At 35.0% G+C, this 16165-nt stretch overlaps 1 protein-coding gene across 1 annotated transcript in view; it reads left to right on the top strand.

The window, feature by feature from the left end:
- The first annotated feature begins 3700 nt into the window (after positions 1 to 3700).
- The window catches only part of ripor3 (RIPOR family member 3), a 39035-nt gene continuing 26570 nt past the window's right edge, over positions 3701 to 16165 (top strand). The window contains 2 exon segments of the mRNA XM_028446303.1: positions 3701 to 3938; positions 10098 to 10177. The gene's annotated coding sequence lies outside the window, so the exon portion shown is untranslated.

Genomic DNA, 16165 nt, shown 5'->3' with positions numbered 1-16165 from the left:
TCAGTTGATTACTGTATGAATGTATTATTGATTTGACCCTTTAATTCAAGTCAACGTGTCAATAATTACTAAACAAGTAAGATGAAAACAACAAAAACCAGCCAACAAACAAAACCCTCAATAACTAAAGCTGAGAAGCTCTTATTTTGAAGGCAATTCCAGGCCATCACACCGACTTACAAACCGGCCTGATTCTGACTAACTTGACCAAAATAAAAGCGCGTTTACACAACTCACTTTTACTGGTTTTGTAACAAAAAAATCCACCAAATACAAAATCACGTGTTTCTGATCACATGTATTGATCATTCCCTGAGCCCTTCGATTGTTTCATCACATATTAATGTGTTTATTGGAGCAAAGTGTGAGAATGAAGCCTGTTTTACATGCCTTCCCATGTTTCGGTCCTTGACCTCAGACAACCTTTGAAACACTAAATTACATAAATAACATTTATTCAGTTAATAAATAGAGACTCAATGTTTCAGTTTGTGAGGCAGAATTCTAATTAAGAGTGTGTTAAAGTCATTTTCAACTTTTAAATTCAAATTAACTTTTAATTTAAACTATTCAGACTTGTCATTAATTTCCTATATTCCCAGAGACTCTCCTCTCTCTCTCTCTCTCTCTCTCTCTCTCTCTCTCTCTCTCTCTCTCTCTCCTCTCTCTCTCTCTCTCTCTCTCTCTCAATATATCTATCTATAAAGCAAGAAACCTGTCTGTCTGTCTGTGGCTCAAATATATCTGCGGTTCAGGGACGGACAGAGCTGAGACTTTCAACATGGCTGCTGCTTGGTTCAAGGGTGTGCAACATTGGATTTGTTTAGACTGCAATGATACCGTTAATGAATTATTTCTGACTGATGACATTATCACTGTTGTGGTAAGGACCAATGTTCCAATGTTCTAATGTTCCAAAATGGGTGGGGCGTGGGGGTGGGCTCTCCGGTGATTGGATTAAAACATTGGAACATAAGGGTGACATCATCACTGCGGAGGTAGGACTGATGACATTACATCATCACTGTATGTTTGAAAATGGGTGGTGCGTTCGGTCCAGTTTGTTCCGTCTATGAATAAATGAACGTCTGTTGCCGATGAAAGTAGCAGCGCATTTTGCTTAATAACGTGATCTCTGTGGACTGTGAGCTGTCAATCACAACAGTTGCCATAGTAGCGCTTGCAATATAAACCAATGAAAAAGCTCTTCCACAAGTTTGCAACTCAATGCTGATTGGTCGATGGTATTGGTGATATATAACATTGCACTCTCCTGAAAAAGGTAGACTCCAGCTTGGAATACTGATGTCAGATCAAGCTAATATTCATTTGATACTTTTTGATGATTCAAAACTATTTTATGTAACTTAAAATTTTGCTTCTTTTTTTTTAACTGATGGTCACTTTAAATGTGATTCAGCCACTGCAAAAATACATTTCATCCAGAAAGAAGAAAAAATCAATATAATTTATGTGACCTTATTTCATTACAAAAAAATTCTAATGAGAACCTTAAATTTACCTTTTATTATTTCTGTACGATTTGAAGGTGAAACAAATCACAAATTAGAGGGAATGAAAAACATTGTGCTTTATTTCTATTTTCACTTTCAATGAAAAAGTGCGACCTCCAGTGGAAAACTTTAGAATTGCGGTAAAGCAGTTGTACCCTTCACCTCCACCAGGTAGAAGCAAACCACCAGTAAATAATATTAAAATAATAATAAATACAAACCAAAGTAGTTTCAAATACAAAGATCTGCAACTTCTACAGGAAACCCTGAGCAAATAAACAGGTATAAAAATAATAGTAAATGGGTACAGAAGTGGTTCCCTATTCAGTTCATATTATTTGTTACATCTGGTCTTGATAGTGTATTTTAGCAACTTTTATCACAGCAGGTCCAAAAAATGTGATTGTATCTGATCTGAGGGTCACGTGATCAACATTCATGTTAGTATATAGAATAATGATCAATCAAATGAAACAACAGAGAGTTTTTGTTTGTTTTCAGTCGTCGTTTTGGAAATTTTTGTGTCCATTTTGTGTATTTTTCTTTCATTTTGTGTGGTTTTGTGCTATTGGAGTCATTAGGTGCATTTATTTGGCAGTTTTGTGTGTTTTTGTTCTCGTTTTGTTTATTTTTCTGTCATTTACGTATACATTTGTACAAGTTATGTGTTTTTGGAGTAAATTTGTGAATTTTTTTGCTAATTTGTATGTTGTTTTGTATAATTATTTAGTGCTTTTGGAGTCGTTTTTGTTGCCTTTTTGTTACTTTTTTTTTACTGTTACTTATGTGTCTATTTATTGTTGTCTTGTGTTTATTTGGGGTAAATTTGTAAATTTGTGGCTTTGACCTGAGAAAACCTTTGACAAAAGAAAGTGCTGTGTAAGGAAAGTCCATCCAACCCATTAGTTAATGAAGGAATGAATGAATAAATAATTGATACAGGAAAAAACAAAGGGTTTGTGTGTTTTTGGTTGTTGTTTTGGATATTTTTGTGTCCATTTGCTATATATTTTTTTAATTTTGTGTCTTTTTTGTGTTATTGGCGTCAACAAGTTCATTTATTTTGGCAGTTTTTTGTGTGTTTTTTTGTTGTCATTTTGTTTATTCTTCTCTCATTCATGTGTTCATTTGTACTTTTTGTTGTTGTTTCTTTGTATATTGCTTTTTTGTATTTTTTTTGTGTAGTTTTGTAGTCAATTTTGTTTCCTTCAGTTTGTAAGTTTTGTTTGAAAGAGAAACTCTTTAATAGCTGCTGTTTTGAGTTAAACTCACACAAAGATAAATGTGGTCGTTGGGCTTATCTCTGCCTGCTGCTGTGTGTGTGTGTGTGTGTGTGTGTGTGTGTGTGTGTGTGGTGTGTGTGTGTGTGTGTGTGTGGTGTGTGTGGTGTGTGTGTGTGTGTGTGTGTGTGTGTGTGTGTGTGGGTTTCAGCGGGCCATGATGAGAACCTTCAGTAGCTAATGCATTCACATGCCCTTTCAAAATAAAGGTAATTAAATTAAGAATAGAGGTTTACATCGACATCTTTAAATTTTCCTGATTATTTAGACCACGTGTGTTCAATGTTTCTATTTTAAATAAAACCAAAGTTATGACAAATATTGTAAATATCAATGGATGGTGACCATCTTAGATTTCTGGATTTTGAATGGGAATCTTTGGTTTTTACAGCGTGGATCCCATTAAAAATTGCTTATAGCAAACTCAGAAACCCCCTTTTACAAATGTAACGCTTTGTTCCAGAAGTGAACATGTGACCCTAATATTGCTCCATATCTGCTGGGCTACATGGATAATGTTCAATGTGAAAAGACCATGGAACAGAAATATTCATAATTTACTTAGTAACAGTTGGGTGTAGAAATGTAACAAATTACTTTACTTGTTTTAAAACATACTTAAGTCCAAGTAAAATGTCTCATTTAGAAATATATGGCACTCAAAAATGTACCATAACAGCAACTCAATTACAGTAACTTCAGTACTTGTAATCTATTACTTTCACCTCTGAGGAGAAGGAAAACATATCGAAGATTGGAAAAAAAAAAAAAAAAACAGGAGTGGGAAACACAGAAAGAGGAGGGAATAAACACAAAGAGGGAGGAGCGAAGAAGTTCAGGGGAAAGGTTGAAAAGAGGAGGAGAGAGAGGAGAGAGAGAGAGAGAGAGAGAGAGAGAGAGAGAGAAACGTTCCTATCAATGGTTTCCAGTTTCTGACTAAGTTGTGAAACCTTCTTGATCTGCTGGAGCTCATCATCATCATCATCATCATCATCATCTATCAGGAAGGAGCAGACACACACACACACACACACACACACACACACACACACACACACACACATGCATGTGCTGATAACACTCGTCTGTTTGCTGTGGGTCTCAAACAGACATTTGGGGATAAATCGACTCTTCGTTCTCTCAGGTAAGTTTGAAAAGAGTTTGATTTGCTTCAAATGTAAATGTTTGATTCATACTTTGCTTTGGAAACATCTGTCTTTACCTTATTTATAGTCTGTAGTATTTTGCTTGTATGATATTCTTCTTTCTTTGGTGTTTCCCAACATGTACGTCTTATTCTTTCTGTCATATTGTTCATGTTATGCATCTTTTATTTGTGGCAGCAAACTTGTTTGAACCTTTTCCAACATCTGGCTCAACTTTACCTTTGATCTAAACCTTTTATTCCTCTAACAATTCCATAAAGTTCATTTTTTTTTTTTTTTTTTAAGTGTTAAGGTTTTATTTATTCAGGCAACCTTTTTCAGGAAATGTACTTCTTTGATCTCCTGACATGATTTGACTGCCAACTGTCAGTCTTCCTCAGAGGACATCACTCGTAAGTACACATCAAAGCAATCAGCAGACACCTCTGAGGAAGGCTGACAGTTGGCAGTCGAAACCTGTCAGGAGATCAAAGTAAATTTCAAAGTACGTTTGAATAAAGTTTTCTGAATAAATGAAACCTTAACGTATGGCTTTTATTTGTCTCTTTCTGTCTCTTTGTTATGTTTTTTAAAAAAATTTACCACAATGTAAATCAATGGATGTGGAAAATATAAAAATGTGTCCGATAAGGACTTTGAAAAGTGTTTCCGTGTACCCCTAAAGGGTGCACGCCCCCTGGTTGGGAACCACTGCTTTAATTGGCATAAAGAACCTCGATAATTCTTATTTACATACTTGTCATGCATCGAGGAAGGGATTTGAACCCATGCATGTTGTGAAATCAAATGAACTTATTCAGGTGCTGTAAATGTGGAAAGTTTCAGGTGTAAAAAGTGTCAAAAGAAGAGGTGTTTAGTCAACAACAAACAAACTAACAAACAAACAAAGAGCTTTTTCTCTAAAAATACACCTTTGAAAATATCAAACAACCTTTTAAGTATTTTGCTGCCTGTTCTTTCCAGAGTATGTTTTTTTTTGTCTCAGAACAGCAGATTCTCATGAACTCTTCAATGAGTTCAGTTTAAACTGACAATCTGCCAAAAACAATACCCACACAGTAAGCTGGCTCACACTCACTACATCTACTTTCATCATCTCTGACGACTAAGATTATTACCATTTACATTTAAATAATAAACACAATGTTGTTGTTTAAGCTCATTTATTGTGTTTTATATACAGAAATCCATTGAAATTGAAAAACTTTGCTTTTCGTGTCAAATGTTGCTCGATGATTAATAATTACAAAGTCTCTAATTAATTATATACATATCTATTTTTATATCGAGTCCCATCACTTATATGAATTATTGTACATGTTGTGAATAAATCATCGACTGTTTCCTTTAATTTATGTGTTTTTTAATCTTCCACTTTGGGTTATTTGGGTTGAGTCGACTTTAGTCTGTGCGTTTTTATTCACAACCTGTAAACAAACTATTTTCCCCCATGTCATCACATGTGATCACATGACCTCCAGATCCTGAGGAGATGATGAATGGACAGAAAAATCTGCAGCAGGATTAGATTTACACGAGAAACACTCAGTCAGCCTTTTTTTGACCAACTTTACATGTTTCTAGAACTGAACTGCAAGCATTTATGAAAGAGGGCCAAGCCTTCCCACATGACTCCGCCTCCAGGTTTTGCTGAGCCCATGGAAGTACGTCATGAATGATGACGGCTTGTGGTGAGCATCAGGACACAGGCCAACGTGTCATTTGCAGTGAACACGTGGATATAAAGTTTATAAAGATGTGATTTAAAATGTGAAAGTTACAGGCCAAGATGCGTTGGCAGCCATTATAGCGCCACCTAGTGGTGCACTATTTGGTATGGGTGATCTGTGTGCTGTTCTATATCTACCCTGTAAATTTCACAGCTCTCAACATAATACTTCAGCTGAAATAAATGTTTGTTGTTTATGTTGTGATAAGCCACGCCCACTTTGACCAATCACGACTAACTCCGAGATATGGCTTTAGGAGTGACCCAGGGTCATACCCACCAAATTTGGTAAAATCAGTCTTGCCATTTAAGATATATACATTTATTTATTTATATTTGCAGCGCCTCCATTGGCTCACTTTCTCCTGGAGAGGTCATTGAAAGTTTAACAAACTGCAGCTTTATTAGCTGAAGAGTACAATGTTATTTATTTCTGACTGAATGGATTTGATTTAAAGGATCTGAATCTGAATCTGATATCTTGAGGTCAGATAATGTGATGAAATGACCCTGAAACACCTATTGTACGTCTTCCTGTTGGCAGTTGATAGATTCTGTATTCACACAATCTTAAAATAATACAGTTCTCAGGAAGTTTCCAAACATTTAGGAATTCATGTCAGAGTGATCCACGCTGAGATTAATTCCCATTTCTACATATCGAGTTCTAACTCCATCCATTTCCCAGTGATTTTAATCCACGTTGCTGAGTCGGACTGAACAGAAATAAAAACACTAAGGTTACAGGAAGTTGAGTGAATGCTAAAGTGAGAGGTTAGAACTCAACATGCATCTGGATTTTGGGTTTTCAGGCTGAGAAACAGAGTATCAGGAGTTTTTGTGGGTACAGTTATTTGCTGATGTTGCAGCCCGTACACCAGTTATTACTGCTCTGTCGAGTTCGTCAGTTTGGAATGACCCCGCTATGTCTCGCTGTTCCCCTCTCCTCACTCACTGAGCTGCAGTCGGTGGTGTGGGCGGGGCCTCGTGATCCACAGGCGCTGACCTGCCCACTTTATATAATTTCTAAACATTTGGCTTTCCGCCAATTTAACATTTACATTTAGATTTAACATTTACATTTAGATTTAACATTTACATTTAGATTTAACATTTACATTTAGATTTAACATGTACATTTAGATTTAACATTTACATTTAGATTTAATACTTAAAATTTAGATTTAACATTTACATTTAGATTTAACATTTACATTTAGATTCAACATTTCGATTTAACATTGAGATTGAACATTTAGATTTAACATTTACATTTAGATTTAACATTTACATTTACAATAAACATTTACATTTAACATTTAACATTTAACATTTAGTTTTTCTGCAGTCAGTGTCTTCTCCTCGTCCTTCTCTCTCTGCTCTGTTTCAGGTGTCGTGAAGCTGATGATGTCACTTCCTGATCTGTGGTTCACGGCTCAACTAGTCTGGGACACTCTGATGTTCTATCTCTCTATCCTGTTCTGTTGGTCCTTCTGTCCACTAACCCCAACCAGTCCACGCAGATGGCTGCCACCTCTGAACCTGGTTCTAATGGAGATTTCTTCCTGTTAAAAGGGAGTTGTTTCTTCCCACTGTTGCTAAATGCTTGTTCTTGTGGATTTGTTGGGTTTTTTCTTTCTTATGAATTTTACATTTTGTTAAGCGCTTTAAGATGACTTTTTTGTATTTTGCGCTAAATAAATAAAGTTGAATTGAATTGAATTGAAATTTTATATTTAACATTTACATTTAGATTTAACATTTGGATTTACATTTACATTTACATTTTCAAAACTCAAAACCCATCTCTACAAATCTGCATATTCCCTGTAATTCAATATTTCATCTAATTTCATAATTTCTTGTACATCTGTTTTTTTAAAATGTATATTTACTTTAACCTATAGATTTAGATTTAACATTTGCATTTAGATAATTGTTCATGTGTGCACATTTTTAACAGTGATATAGAACATGCCATGTCATGTCATTTACATTCTTTCCCCCCATAGTTGAAAACTATTCATGCTTTATACAGTAAGTTCTGAGAGCGTTTTCTTCTCTACACTCAATTATTCCAAGGCTTTGTGGCCTTATTGAGTTTGTCCTGCGTTTGCTTTGACTCCACGTTATGAACCTCAGAGGACCAGGACAGTCTCTCAGTCTCAGTCTCACTTTTAAAAAAAAGTTTCAAATGTTCTTTTTATTCCATCGTGTGGAAATTTAGCGACTGTCAGACGTGAGCTGATGATCCTTCGTTGGTTCTTGACATTTTTCGACGTTAGCGACTGCTCATGCCGTTAATCCGTAATTCCGTAGTGACGCTTATGTCAACAAAGCCTCGCCGTACATCATGGCTTTAAACGTGCTTCTACTCAGACAATGGACATGAATCAACTTCAGCTGGAACCAAATCCTGCTGCTCAGTGATTGGTTTAAAGCCCCAGAGAGTCATTCGTCTTTTTTTTTTCATTCATGATTTGTGACTTAAATGCTTTACGAGACAGATTGAAGTCATTTTTTTTCTGTACACCATCTTCACACTAAACTATTTCAGCTGATCATAAACCCTTTACAGGCTAATCATTGTCATATTTAATTGCACGCTTTAGTCGGTTTTAATATCTTTAAACATCCTTGTTTTTGGGGGTTTTTTCTTGCACTCCACACGGTGCGGAACCTTTCTCATCGCACAAGTTCCCAGTATACCCATAATACTGATGCACAGACCAACACAAGAAACAGGAGAACCAGAGGAGAAGTCGTTCATCAGCTTCATCAGTTGCTCTGTTTATTTCATGATCTCTAGATATTCTAACTATTTTACACTTTATTACACTAAAGCACATTTGTTTTAGAAAAAAAACAAAATCCAGAAAAAATGAATATATCTTAGTTAAATGTAAGTTTTTGCTTTGTGAACAATGCAATCATAATATCTGTATTCATATTATTTATTCACTCAGTGATGGAATTAATAAACACAGTTTTGTTGTTTAAGATCATTTATTGTTTTTATTGATTCAGTCATAAACCAAATACAGAATTAATTAGATACATTTTGTTTGATCTATTCCCACCACTACTTAATAAACATTTAATTCAACGCCACAGTATTTTCCAGGGCTCACAGTATCCACATGCTTTATCACAAATGTTTTTAATTATTATTATTTTTAAAGAACTGTCATTTCTTTCAAAATCCTGCAATTTCCATGTGAGTTTAGTTTATTTAGGTTTCTTTAAACAGATGTACAAATATCAAGTTAATGGTCTTTCTCTAATTAAAACAAACATTATTTAAATGCATCTTCCACTCAGCTTTCTTTAGATTTATATACACAATAAGATAAATATAATCATAAATAAACCCTTTGTCTATCCAAGATCTCAGAAACATTACGTGTTCATACCACAGTTTAAAATGATCTTTTCTTTAAACGTTACATATGTTACATATATAATGTATTACATTATATTGTTACATTATATATATGTATTCTTTCATTTCTGTTTCTCATGTTCATTAATTCTAAATTTCTCCAAATTAAATTAATCTCACTTATTGCTTAGATATTGTTGGTGGCTTCCATATTCCATATATCATTTATATACGTGGAAGCTGAAACTAGGGCTCGTTCATGTTGAAAACTAACTGTTTTTTCTCATCTATATCTGTGGAAAACTGAAATGAAACTGTCTGTATTTGGTCAATGAACTAAAATGAGTTTAACCACCTCAGATCTACATGGTTTTGGTTTGTCTTGATCAATCAAACGAACTCACCCTTACATCAAAAATAGTCACTGACCAAATTTAGGTTTCTTTTGTGTCGTCGTTTTAGTCTTTACATGGATTTTGGTCTACTGCTTCCTATTTTTTGACGAAAATGTTTTCTTCATTTTGTCGCCCAGAGCTCACTGGAGTGTGTTTCCCTCTGTTACAAATACAAAGGTCAATTAGTCTCCTTGACTCTGCAGAACTTTGTTCGAGTGCATTCAAGGCGAGAGTAAAAACACAAGTTACGAGATCTGAAAAAGATGAACTAATCACTGGAAATGTGAAATATGGCTTGGTTATAATTCAGAACCAAGTTTAATCCAACAAAAACTCAGATTTTCCAGATGAAAGTGATAAATATTTGTTTTTATTAAACACTTTGAGATTTATGCGCTGGTTTCTAAATCTCTTGGTTTAAACATCTTCATATATTTGTTTTATCTTTGACTTTTATTGTTGTCGTTGCTAAAGCAAATAAATCATGCAACTTTTCATTTTTTCCTTCAATTCCTCAAACAATGATTAAGATCGTAGGAATCCTAACAAATAATGAGAAAAATCAGCCCAAACCTGATAGTCGTTACACATATATTTCATCAAAATGATTGAACTTCTTTGTGTGTTTCAGTGTTGTGACGTAACAACCTGGAGAAGTGAAACATGGTGACGTCACAGCGTTAAGAAAACAGATGAAAAAAGGACAACAAGGTAGTAGAAGATGCTCTATCTCTGTTTTTAATAAATAGGGCTTTTGTTTTGAAGTTTAGTCAGTAGCACAATGGAGGCTCTCTGAAAATGTCAGCATTAAATGTGTCTACGTGAGTTTTATGGATCAAATGAGCACATGTTGATTTTCTACTTGGTCACTTTCTCACTTCAAATGTTTTCAGAACTTTCAAAGTAAAAGTGGAGAATCAACAGATATTTAGCCTCAGTGTGAACAAGGTTTTTAACGCTGTAGGTTCCAAATGAACACTCACCTTATACTAATCATACTCATAGTATATAGTAGACAGTGGTTCTCAAACCTTTTTTGCTGGTGTACCCCCTTTCTCTTACTGTTGAATGCAAGTACCCCATTTGTCCAACTACAACATTTGCTCATAATATGTGAATCAGAATCAGAAGTGCTTTATTTATCCCAGGGGCAAATTACTTGTGTTACAGCCACTCAAGAAATATTACAAATAAAAAGAATAATCACTAAACAAAGAAAGAAAGAGAAAGAAAAACATACATAATTAAGTTCAAATAATTATAATAAGGATTTAATACAAGTGCACACATTACAGTAGTAAAAATATAAAACAAGATAAATAATAATAATAATAATATAATAATAAAATATAATAATAATAATAAAAATAATAATAAAATATAATAATAAAATAATATAATAATAATAATATAATAATAATAATAATTGTCTCATTTTACTTTTTAAACAACTATAGAGCATAATGATGGAAAAGATTGTTAACACACATTTTAAAGAATCTCATTTTGTTAATAAGAGAATCAAACATAATTTAGTGCCTCCTGAATAGATTTATTTCTATAGTTTTTATCATTTACGGTCATTTCCTTCCTGATGTGGAACCAAGACTGATCTTGTATTTTCAGTTCATGTTCTAATCAAGATACTTTCTACCATCATTTTTGTTTTTTTTTTCTTTTTTCATTATTCAGTATATTTTTCTCTTATTTTGTGTTTTTGTCGTTGTTTTTGTTGTTGGTATTATTTAAATTATTCTATATTACGTGTGTGGGTTTTTGGTGTCGCTTGGTTGTTTCTTATGTCGTCTTGTATGTTTCTCTGTAATTTTTTATTATAATTTTTAACTAAAAATAAACAAGATAAAACCCATATTTTTAAGGCAGTAGCTATCTGTATATATATATATATGCTATCTGTATATACTGTATATATATTATATATGCAGCAGTTAGAGCGAAGATTAAAAGATTCTGAAGTGAGTGAATCCTTTAATAAATAAACCCGTCACACAGATGTACAAACATTTACACTTTCCACCACATACACACTTGAGCTGCTGATGCTTCTTTATTTTGTCTTTTCACATAAACAACGAACCCCAAAGAGTTTGAGTACATACTTGTGGGGTATCTTCATACTTTTTATTCTCCTGACAAACAAACATTAAAATGCTGTAATGTGTGGAATGTGAGCTTTGGTAATCAGTTGAAGTTAAAACCAAAAATTGTTGATTTATTCTTATCAGACAAAAGTAAACGACTGCAGAGCTTCAGCAGGACATCTGCACTATGAAGCTGGATTTCCTGTTATCGAGCTAACTTCCTGGATTTATTCTGTGTGTGCTGTACTATGGCACATTCTTACCATATCCAAGCGATGAGTGACACATATCAGTCCCTGCAGGATTTTCTCTTTTAAATTTCATTGATTTTGTGACTATTTGTTTTTAATTTCAGGAAATTGTGAGAAATAATTTCAGGAAAAGAAATCTAAATCCTTTGAACAATTTGAGATTTAAAATGACTGCTGTCCAGTGATAAAAGCATGGGGAAAATTGCGATCCTCCAAATATTTTTGAGTTTCAGTGAATTTGTGTATTTGGAAGTGCTGAGATATCTACAACAGAATTAGATTATTAAAAGCACATGTGTCAAACTCAAGGTCCAGGGGCCAAATCCGGCCCTTCAGAGCATCCGATTCGGCACGCAGGAGAAAGTGAAAATGACAAAGAAAACATTAAATCACTGTGTAACTTTCCAAATATTTCAGTTGTAAAGTGTTGTTGAAAGAACTCTACATTTTTCCAAAATCCTGCAATTTTTCTCAAATTATTTTACAAAATCTTGCCAAATGAAAAAAAAAAATGAATCTAATTTATAGCTGGAAGTGCAAACTTGGGACATTATTGTTGAAACATGCACCCCACTTGTGATTGAACTGGTCCATATTTGGCCCTTCAACACACATTAGTTTGACACCCCATGGTCCTTGAGTTTGACACATGTGCTCTGAGCAGTGATTCTCAACTGGTGGGTCGGGACCCAAAAGTGGGTCACAGACCTGTACTGGGTGGGTCACGAACAGCTGGTCAAATATGAATTAATACTTAATATCTCTCATGTTGGACTTGTCTTTTATTTTGAAAGAAACTTTTCTTTTGACAGGCATGCTGTGAAATGCATGTTACACAGAAAAATATAGAGATTTATGTTTTAAAAAATTATATACGTGTGTTTTCAACAGCTAATTGAGAAAAATGAATTTTTGGTTGAATTCTAAAAAAAAAAAACTGGGTCACAATTTAATGACGGTGGTAAAATGTGGGTCCCAGGGTTAGACCAGTTGAGAACCCCTGCTCTAGAGTTCTGTGTCCATCTGACAGGCTGTAAACTTTGTCGTTGACAGGCTGATGTTAACACAGTGTGGTTCACAGTTAATAACGACTCTTAAATCAACAACTGATAAATGACCTGAAAACAAGAGCTCAGCGTGTGGTGGGAACACCAGGGTCTCGTTTAGTAAAAGCAGCAAACATCACAGCCCTGCCAATGTTTACTTTGTCCTCGCAGGCACTTTGGCGCAGACGGACGGACACATACCGAACTGACACTAACGAGTGTGATGTAGTCGTACTGATGTAATGAGCTCTGGTTTGACCCTCACAGTGTCTGAGAGCTCAATCAGTCCCAGGTCCAAGTATGGAGGAGGAACCATGTGGTCTTCCTCACTCCCAGCTATTTCAGCATCAAGATGTTCTTATTGTGTTCAACCAAGAGCTCAGGAAGTCAACAAGTAGACAGCGAGGAATTAAAATTTGTGTAAAAAAAAATTAAAGGCAGGACACTCATGATATATGGTGCGACAAGATATCGCAATAATAAAACGTCACAAGACGTATCGTCAAGGCATTGAAAAGGTCATACCCAGACACAGTACAGTATCTAAGTAGGTTCAGAGTTAAAGTCAAATAAAGAAATGGTTATTAAATCATTATCGCCAGCTCATAACTATTTATCATTAGCTGTCGATCGTATCGTGAACTCAGCTTATCCTACCACATATTTAAAGAATGCCACTTTGGTTGTTCTTGACCTTTGAAGACGAGATGACCACGTTAAAGAAGAAACTTCAGTGGCCTCTGGTCTGGTTTCTTCTGGTCTTGTCTCTTCTCACCTGGCCTTGTCTGGTCTCGTCCGGTCCTGTCTGGTCTTATGTCATCTGGTCTTGTCTGATCCTATCTGATCCTATCTGATCCTATCTGATCCTATCTGATCCTATCTGATCCTATCTGGTCCAGACTTGTCTCGCCTGGTCTCATCCTCTTGTCTTGTCTCATCTTGTTACGTCTCATCTCGTCTCCTCTGGTTTTGTCCCATCTGGTCTTGTCCACTGAAAACCCAATTTAACATCACTCAGAGAGCAGTAAAACAAGCTGAAAGAGAAACACAAATCAATCGTTAAATTGAACCAAAAGATTGATTTGAAATTTGAACATAAAACTACTGTAGTCGTTCACCATCGACATGCATTAGTCCCTTTTTACAAGTTACATTGTTACATATATATTTGCACGCAGACGACCCGCACATATGTACAACATTTATGCACACACACACACACACACACACACGCACACACACACACACACACGCACACACACCACACACACACCACACACACACACACACACACACACACACACACATAGCTCCCCCTCCCCCCCCACCACATGGAACCTAAATCACATGCAGGTCAAGGCTGGTTTTCTAAAAAGCAGATCACATCCCAGGCTTCTTCCAGATGCACACACACACACACACACACACACACACACACACACACACACACACACTCCTCCCATCAGTGAAGGAATGTGCCTCCCTCTGTCACTATTTAATCCACATTCCTTCTGTCATTTTTTTGTTTTGTTTCGTCTCAGTTCATTTGTAAAATCCTAAATATGAATAAATCACTGTCTCAATCGCTTTGTATAAAATCACTATGTTTTCAGCTAAAAATGTTTATTTTATCTTTGGCTAAAAACTGATAATTAGAGATGTAAACCGTCAGTCAATAAAGTTCTGAACAAACTTGGCTTGTATTCAGTCACGAGATCTGAAGGGACCAAAGCAAGAATGAGCTGTTGGTTTTATCATTGGTTAAACTGGTGATCAATGGTGACACGTAATGGCTGCAGAAGCATCTCCAATCACATGTCCGAGTGGGATTTTGTGCAAAACGTGAGGTTGATTTGCCAGTTGGCAGTAATTGAAGGTTGCTGTGATATTTTCTAAAATGTCTTGCTGTATCACTGAGCAGCTGATGAAAAAATGGTTCTCCTCTGCTTCAGAGATTTACAGTGGTCCATCTGTGAAACATTTTATGTGCATTTTTGTGGATCTGTTTCAAGATGTCTCTTTGTTAATGTATCCCAAGGAAGTTCTAGCTCATTTTCCTGTTTTGAATGCTTGAAAAGTAGGACTTACGTGTTCGTGTGAGTGCCGGATAAAAAGTAACAAGACACAGGATACTGGCCACCCTCTGTCTAACTTTGTGCAGCCTCCAAAATAAACGCACTAAACACAAAAGACAACTACAGGGATACAAAATAATATACAAAACAATATAGAAAATAACAAACAATGAAAAAAATTAATAAAAAATAATAACACCGATCACACAAAAATGAGAGAAAAATAGACAAAACCACAAAAAAAACACTGGAACAACTAACAAAAAATACACAATTATACAAACAACAAAAAACAAAAAAAGAGACAAAATATCCAAAATAACAAAAAATAAACAAAATGACTCTAAAAACAAAAAATAAGAAGATATAAAAATATACCACTCTATTTAAAGTGCATCCCAAAACACACAAAATACAGAAAAATATACAAAACAACATCAAACATAACAAACAATAATTAAAAAAAAAAAAAAACAACAGAAAAACCGGGTCAGCACACTAAACACACACAATTAGAGAATGATACAAAAAACCAAAAAATACACAAAATAACCTTTTAAACCACACAGGACAACTACAAAAAGTACAAAAATCTAACACAAACAACAAAACTACAACAAAAACAGAAAAAATTGCAAAAATATACAAAATAACATTGCCAATATGATGTCGCAACACAGCGTCACTCGAAGTTGAATGTAAAGTTCAATATTTTTGACTTTGACTCTTTGAATTGTGCGAGTCGCACTTGAAGGGAGGTTGCTTGACGTTCCATCAATTACATTGATTTTGAATGTAATCTAGTCGCCAGAGTCGCTGAAGTCGCATTCGGTGTGACCGTGATGAGTTGCTTGAACATAGTCGCGCTTTTTGCTCCCCTCATTGCTTCATCTACTCCAGTGATGTGACGACCAGTGGAAGTGTCGTGAAAAGAAAGTCATTGCCGATTGAAGGTCGCGACACAGTGTCACTGGAATTTTCAACTTTGGCTATGTTGGAAATCGTATACTGGACAAACTACTCATACTAACGTAAGACTCATACTATAACTCTGATGTCAAAATGAGTATTTAGTGCCTTCACATTAGATAGTATAAAAAGCTTGAGTATGCGAGAAATACCCAGATGTATCTTTTTTTTTTTTTTTTAACCCTTTTGTAAATATGGCTCTTGTTTTGAAGTTAACAGTAAATTTAGTCAGTAGCATATGGAGGTCTCTGAAAAT

This window comes from Gouania willdenowi, chromosome 5 (genome assembly GCF_900634775.1).
Source record: "Gouania willdenowi chromosome 5, fGouWil2.1, whole genome shotgun sequence".
Lineage (NCBI taxonomy): Eukaryota > Metazoa > Chordata > Actinopteri > Blenniiformes > Gobiesocidae > Gouania > Gouania willdenowi.
Note: the sequence above shows the minus strand (reverse complement) of the source record. Positions and strands in the feature narration are given on the sequence as shown.